Source organism: Hylaeus anthracinus, unplaced genomic scaffold, assembly GCF_026225885.1.
Source record: "Hylaeus anthracinus isolate JK02 unplaced genomic scaffold, UHH_iyHylAnth1.0_haploid 5, whole genome shotgun sequence".
Classification (NCBI taxonomy): domain Eukaryota; kingdom Metazoa; phylum Arthropoda; class Insecta; order Hymenoptera; family Colletidae; genus Hylaeus; species Hylaeus anthracinus.
The window spans coordinates 11,944,925-11,952,193 of record NW_026535322.1 but is presented as its reverse complement, the minus strand read 5'-3'; the positions used below and the strand labels follow the sequence as shown (position 1 = coordinate 11,952,193).

At 37.3% G+C, this 7,269-nt stretch overlaps 1 protein-coding gene across 1 annotated transcript in view; it reads left to right on the top strand.

Moving 5' to 3' along the window:
- The first annotated feature begins 416 nt into the window (after positions 1-416).
- Positions 417-7,269, top strand: part of LOC128895244 (uncharacterized) — a 165,293-nt gene continuing 158,440 nt past the window's right edge. The window contains exon 1 of the mRNA XM_054157674.1: positions 417-526. The gene's annotated coding sequence lies outside the window, so the exon portion shown is untranslated. The remainder of the gene's footprint in view (positions 527-7,269) is intronic.

The following is a 7,269-nucleotide window of genomic DNA, read 5'->3' as shown; positions in this document are numbered from 1 at the left end:
CAGACAACCCTACACATTAAAACAAGTATTCACCATACATACCCTCCCAAATCATCCACACAGAATTTTCTACCCTCAAAACACTCGTTTCCATACTGCAACCGATCCCTTTCATCCCTCGAGACCTCCAGCTGCCCTTATCTGCATCCTTTTGTCCTGGAAGTGTCAGGTCTCGCTACATGGTCAACCCACCCTCCCCACTCTTGGTTTTCTTTTTGTTGCGTAGGTTTACTCTCATTTCCCAGTGACACCGTTACAAACCGATTCCTTCCCCAACCGCTTCCTGTCTCGCTGCCAACCACGGGAAAACATCCCCGCGATCTTCCTTTTCACCCTCCGTCCTCCACCCCCTCCCCCGTTTATCGTTCGCCGTGTGTACCACGTAAACGCAGAGGGGGTTCGGAGGAGAGCGCACGTCTGCGCGATGCGCGCCGAGAGACGAGCGAGCCTCTTTCGCGGCCTGTCCGACGTGCTTTTCCACCCTCGACGACAGTCCTGCCGCACCGCCGAAACGTGTCACACAATCGTGAGTAAATTTCATCCACAACTGGCTGACCACACTCTCACTCTCCCCTTTATACGCGCCCTCGATCGACTCTCAAACCTCGATGGACTCGCTGGTACGTGACCATTTCGTCCCTTCGACGTTAAAATTCGTACTTCGTTTCCTTCACCTTCCCCCTCACCTCCCCCTGTCGTGCAGAAGTAACTTTTTCGTGGTTGCAACTCGGTACTCGTTTCTGTGTCGGATCGTGCAAGGTTTATTTCAGGGGAACTTAAATTTCAAGGGCGTAGAATTTATATTTTGGGGATGAAAATGTTTACGTACGAGTCAACGCGATGTTTTCGAGCTCAACTTTCAGTAAAACGAGCAAAGCGGTGGTAAATTTGTTGAGTTTGTATTTTTTTGGTAAGCGGAAATATTTGTTTTTAATGCATATTTTCATTCAGGTGAGGCTTATTTTCTCTGAAATTTATCCTCTCGTGGAGTGAATTTCGAGTTACGGGTTTTTTATTACGACGATTGTTTATTTTCTATCATTCTATTTCGAGTACGATAATAACACACATATGCTGTCACATTTATAATTCTATATTCTTAAATTTTTAAAAGGTGTCGTGTTCGTAAATAATGATAACTTCGATATCAATCTTCCTTGAGAGGTTCAAAATAACGTGTTTTTAAAAAGAGGCTAATTTTGAATTATGGAATCCTTACTACAACAATTATTCATGGCTCATTCCATCGAAAGTATAATAACGATATAAAATAAAATATATTCTGTCACACTTTAATATTCTCCGTTTTTTTTTTTTTTATCCTAAAAGGTGTTCGTAAACAACGATAATTTTGTTACGTGGAGTTTTGTTGTCGTGGAGTATCCAGAATACACGTTGTCACATTTAAATATTCTACATTTTAAAAGAGAATATTCAGACAAATGTGTTTGGGTGTAGGTTCCCAAATAAATTGACAAGATTCCTGTAGCAAGATTCATGTGGTTCGTGAATGTTTGAAATGAAATAAAATTGCCAGCCACTTCAAAAATTATTCGAGGTAACAACAAAAGAGAATATTCAGACAAATTTGTTTGAGGTAAGAGTGTTTAAATATTCTATATTTTAAAATTTCCAAAAATGTCGTATTCGTAAATAATGAACACAATAATAATATTTTTTATACAAAAGCACTCATACACTGATATATCGATATCCTTCAAGGTGTTACAAAAATATGTGTTATGTCGAGTATACGTGTGACTCGAAGAAGTCATTGTGCACGACAGGGGGTTGATAGTAATTCACGCGAAACGATCACAGGATCTGAACTCTTTTTTTTTTATCACTTTCGAGGAACCCTTCCAAGGGAGACTCTCGGCGATGACTGTGTGGTATTCCGTTTCCTCCTTTTCCTTTTTGATAGACGTAGTCGTAACGAGCATCGAGAGACCGGTTTGAGGGTTGATTCAGCGGCGCGGCTCTTTATTCCGTCGTTTTTAAGTGTTCGTGAAAAATCTCGTGGAACGGCGAAGAGTAATCGCGTTAGTCTGCATGGATGAATGTAGGGCAGAGAATGGAGATTAATCTTTTCGCTGCTGGGGTACCCTTTGTCTCTTCGAGGGGTGCTCCGAGTGACGCTTCGTGGATATCTGTCCGTTGGATTTGTGTACCATGTCTTGAGCTATTTCGAAGAGTCTCGCGAAGAGAGGCTGCTAAGTGATTCTAAAGTGTACGCGCGTAGCCACATCGAGAAATTTTAGATTTTCAATGGTTAAACAGTTCACTTTAATTTTGGTAGTTTCTTAATTAAAATAGAAATCTATATGAACAGTCTATGTACGAAATTATATACATCGAAAAGTACTTTAGCTTCGCACGAATTATTCACGAGGAAGATAAAGTGAATGCGCGTAGCCAGATTTTTAACTGTTGAACAATTCGCTTTTACTTTGGTAGTTTCTAAATCAAGTAGGAGTCTATATAAGTAATCTGTGCACAATATTATGTATCTCTTGATGATCAGTCGAGAGGTAATTGAAAAGTGCTTCAGCTTCGCACGAATTATTTAATGACACGAATTATTCATGAGGGAGAGAACGTCGACGTTGAGAAGCATCATTTTTAACGATCCAATCGCAACTTGCGGGGTGCTTTTTCGTTTCAGTAATAAGTATCGCACTGGTAATTCTACGTATCGGGATCTTTCATAATTTATTTGCTATTCAACAGATGCGCGTTGAATAATTTCGAAAAGTTCGTTCCTCTTTTCATAAATCGCATATCCAGTAATTGGTGGATCGGGGATTTTCTACTTTGTTCTTTTTATTGCTTCACGCTGGTGTAGATTGTAAATTCGATATTTACCACGCGATGCAATTTTACTAAAATTTATTTGGTCGAACGGTACATTATTTACTATGATTCGAAATTGTTTGTATTTGTGTTAATGGTCTTCCCATCGAATTCACAATCATACAATATCGAATATACGTTAATTAAATACATCTACTCGTATTTAATTCATTTCAACAAATATTGTATACTATATATAGTCCAAAACAAGCATGTTTTATTCACAAGAAAAGTGTACTTACTTTTGCTGATACAAAACATTTATGTTGCATTTAATACACGTTTATATTAAATTGTATCAAATTCATGTAAATGTGGCATAAATTTTGTAAAAGAATATTTAAAAAAAAAATATGTGAAGTATATACATATAGTATATACATATAGTACGTATACTTGTATGTGTACATATAGTATATATTTGACTTAAAGAATTCACAACGAGCCAGGATAGTTGTTCAATTATATCAAACTCATAGCACAAATTTTTCAAAAGAATATTTCAGAAAAATATGTTGCAGATAATTCGTAACGAGCCGGAATCATAAAATATACCAAGATCGCACAATTAATTGAATAAAAAAGATAAGAAACACCGTTAATAATAAAAAATAAGAGCCACGAGTAAAAGATGTCGGGTTGAATATCGAGTAAATAAACAATATTCGACCATACACGCCGCGATATTCAATATCGTTCGACGTTATCAATTTTTCCAAGGTGCTGAACGAGGTTTAATTGAAGGGGAAGTGTTTTTTTTTTTCTTTATTAACGCGGGAAACAGAATTGCCGCCTCGCTGGTTCGAATTAATGCACCTTGGCTGGCTGCCCGACGCCTCCCAAGCTGCGAAGGTAGCAAGAATCACGAAACGCGGTTTTACTAACCGGTCCCGAAGTAGTTTTTAAACGATCCAGAAAACGCGGTTAGCAAAACGAGATTACGGGGCGACGGTGTCGCATTAGATCCCCCGTATACTTCGATACAAAGCAGATACACTCGCAGCCTAGCCATCCCGTGGACCGTCTTCCACGAGATTTGCCCTTTATTGCGTCCGTGGTTCGGCTGAAGAATTCTCTGCGCGTGCATTTTCGATAGTTGCCTCGAACTTGTTCGCAAACGTGGGTCAACGTAAATATAGCTTGACATTCTGGGCTCCACTCTAGTTATAAAATGCTGTTTGGTTCGATTTGGAATAGGGGATGAATATTAAACGACAGTGGATTTTTCCAGAGCGGCCATCTTCTTCCACGATTCGGTCTCAATTAGATGTTGAGGATTCTTAAATATTTTTAACCGACTTCGAAAAGAAGAAGGTTACTCAATTCGACATATATATTTTTCTATTTGTTTATTTATTTTTTCTTTAATTAGAGTCAATTTTAGTGTGTCTGAGATGATTTAATCCGGGGGCAATTTTAGAGTTTGAGTTGGTATTACTGTGTTCAAGTATGCTTGGAATTTATATCGGTGAAATACTTTAAATTGTTTTGTGATTGTGTAGTGAAAACTTTGATCTGGCAAAGCTGTTCGAAAAGTGGTCATTTATGATAAATATATCAGAAGCCATATATAAGTATGCTAGAGGAAGTTAAATCAAGAATTAATTTTGTAATTTGAGCTGTTATTTCTATGTTCGAGCATGCTTGAATAATTGTACAGTGAAATTTATGATCCAGTAGAATCACTTCCAAAGTCGCCATCTTCTTGGTCATCATAAATTATTAGTCATATGCACAACATATATTTCTGAATCAAGTAGTCTTTATGTGAACATAACTGGTAACCCTGAATCCAAACAAACGAATCATAGATCATAGTTTTTCCATTTTAGTTGAGTCAACAGCAGAAAAATCTACAAAAATTATGCATAGACTCGATTCCATGGTTTGAGCTGGTTTGCATACGTCGAAACTACTTTCGCTACGAAATATCCAAACACTAACGCGGCTCGACACGTAGAATATTATTCCTCACGATCGAAAGGAAGATATTCGAGGCAAAAGATAATTCTAGATTTCCATATTGAAAGCTTTCGAAGTTGTAATCACGTGCATGTTCGGCGATACGTAATCGAGTTTGGAACAAGTAGGAATCCGTGGAATATTCTCTGAAAAGAAAGATAGTAGACGTTTTGATTAGGTACGTTCTGATGAATGTCATTTCACCGTTCAATTATTATTATTTTTCTTCAACGTTGTCTTTGTCGATGGGGTATCCAAAATTATTTCCTCGAAGAACAGAATATTTTTGTTTGTGTATAATTCGATGTAAATTCCAATCACTTTACTGAGGCCATCTCCGAGACTTGATGAAGTTTTATGAATAAATTATATGCAAAGTAGAATTTTCTCCAATTGAGTCACGGACGCATCTGTATGTGTGAAGATTATTTTCTCACAAATAGTCACGTACATGGAAAGACGTATTTTCCTGGCAGCACAAAAGTCCCCTTTACCGGCTTCTTATAAATGTGAATCACGACAAATGAGCACAAACGCCCCACCTATGTGTCTACGTGTTACAATTAGTGTTGCCTCGTTGAAGCTGTAGCGATTATACATTTTTATACATATTTATATGTACACTACATATATTTATGTAGAGTATGTATGATTTTTTCCAAGAACGACGCTGAACCTAACAGGGCTTTCGACACGAGTGCATCGTTGTCTAGAGGATTTTATTAAGCACAAACACCATTAGTTCTGTTAGACCAAGCACTATACCTAGCAAATGTACTTACTCTTTACACGTGAATGCTGATTATATAGATCTGTCGTCGTGCTAACTCTAACTTTTCACGTATGGCAGAGCTTTGGAACAAAGTTGTTCCAATGAAATTTGAAATTATTCATTATATATATATCGAGATAGGCTCGAACTGATTGTTATTGTCATTATTTTATTTTTAATTTCAGTTTATATCAGACAGGATTCACACCCTGTATTTTCCAGGTAGGATCGACGAGGCTGTTATTACAATTGAAAATAGGATATATTGAACATATATTGAAAATTCAAGAGTATTATTATTTTATTTTTAATTGAAATTCATATCAGGCAGGATTCTTAACTAGTCTTTGCCATCTAGAATCGATAAAGGTCAACCTAGTTATTATAAGCATATATTGAAGGTTTATAAATTATTATATCCAAAGTTACAATTCAAGTTAAAAATAAAATATATCATTATTTTATTTTTAATTGAAATTTATATCAGGCAGGATTCTTAATTAATCTTTGCCACGTAGAATCGATAAAGGTCAACCTAGTTATTATAAGAATATATTGAAGGTTTATAAATTATTATATCCAAAGTTACAATCCAAGTTAAAAATAAAATATATCGTTATTTTATTTTGAATTTGGATTTATATCAGACATGATTCTCACCCCCGATGTGCCAGGTAGGATCCACAAAGATCGATCTGGCTGTTATAAAAATTGAAAACAATAGCGAACATACATCGAAAGTTCGAAAGTATTATTATTTTATTTTCTAATTAAAATTCCTACCAGACAGGATTCTCTCCCCATCGCGTAGAATCGACGAAGGTCGACCTGTTTCTCGTCCAGCCAGCAACGATTCCCTCCCCTAAATATAGCGAACGTCACTTTCTACCCGGTGAGACGAACTAGATTCGCGGAGAGAGCAAAGTTACGTCGCGCGCAGGTATCATAAACAGCCGGAGTGGTCTGTGAGTGGCTCCATTGTTCCAAGTGAAAAGCGAGCGCGAAACGAGCTCTGATTTCGAGCAGTTCGGGAACTGTTTTGCTGTTAGTTCATTTCGTATGCGATGCTCGTATTAAACAATACGAGAAGGGCCGGGGAAGGGAGGGTAGAGCGTTTAGGCCTCGATTTTTAACGCATCGGTCGAGTGGTGAACCGTCGTAACTGGGTCAAAGTTTCTGGATCGATCGTGTGACTGAGTTCGACGCGTTATACGAAAAAAACAATAAAGGGAAATAAATAAAAGGTCGAGGAAAACCTGTTGGGTTCGCTTGAGCACGTTGACGATCCTCTTGGAGCTATTCTTGCGAACCGAGGAGCGTGTTGCATGTCTAAAACTGGATTTCCATGCTCGAAATATCTCTGTTCGATAGAAATCTTACTCAGGTGACCAAATTTTGGTATCTGTGGAGTTTAATTAAAAGTTAGTGGGAATGGGTCGTTAGGAGTTTCTGTGGAAATACAGAGTGTAATTCAGAGAAAGTCGATACTCGTTACGTTTGGTACAGGCGGATTTTTGGAGCTATTTTTCTGAATTGTTCTTTTGGTGAATATTTTAAATAAAATATAATTGTTAGCCATTTCAAAAATAATTTGAACTAACAACGAATGAAGATATTCAGACAAATGTGTTTGGGGGTAGGTTCCTAAATATATTGATAAGATTTCAGTAGCAAGATTTATG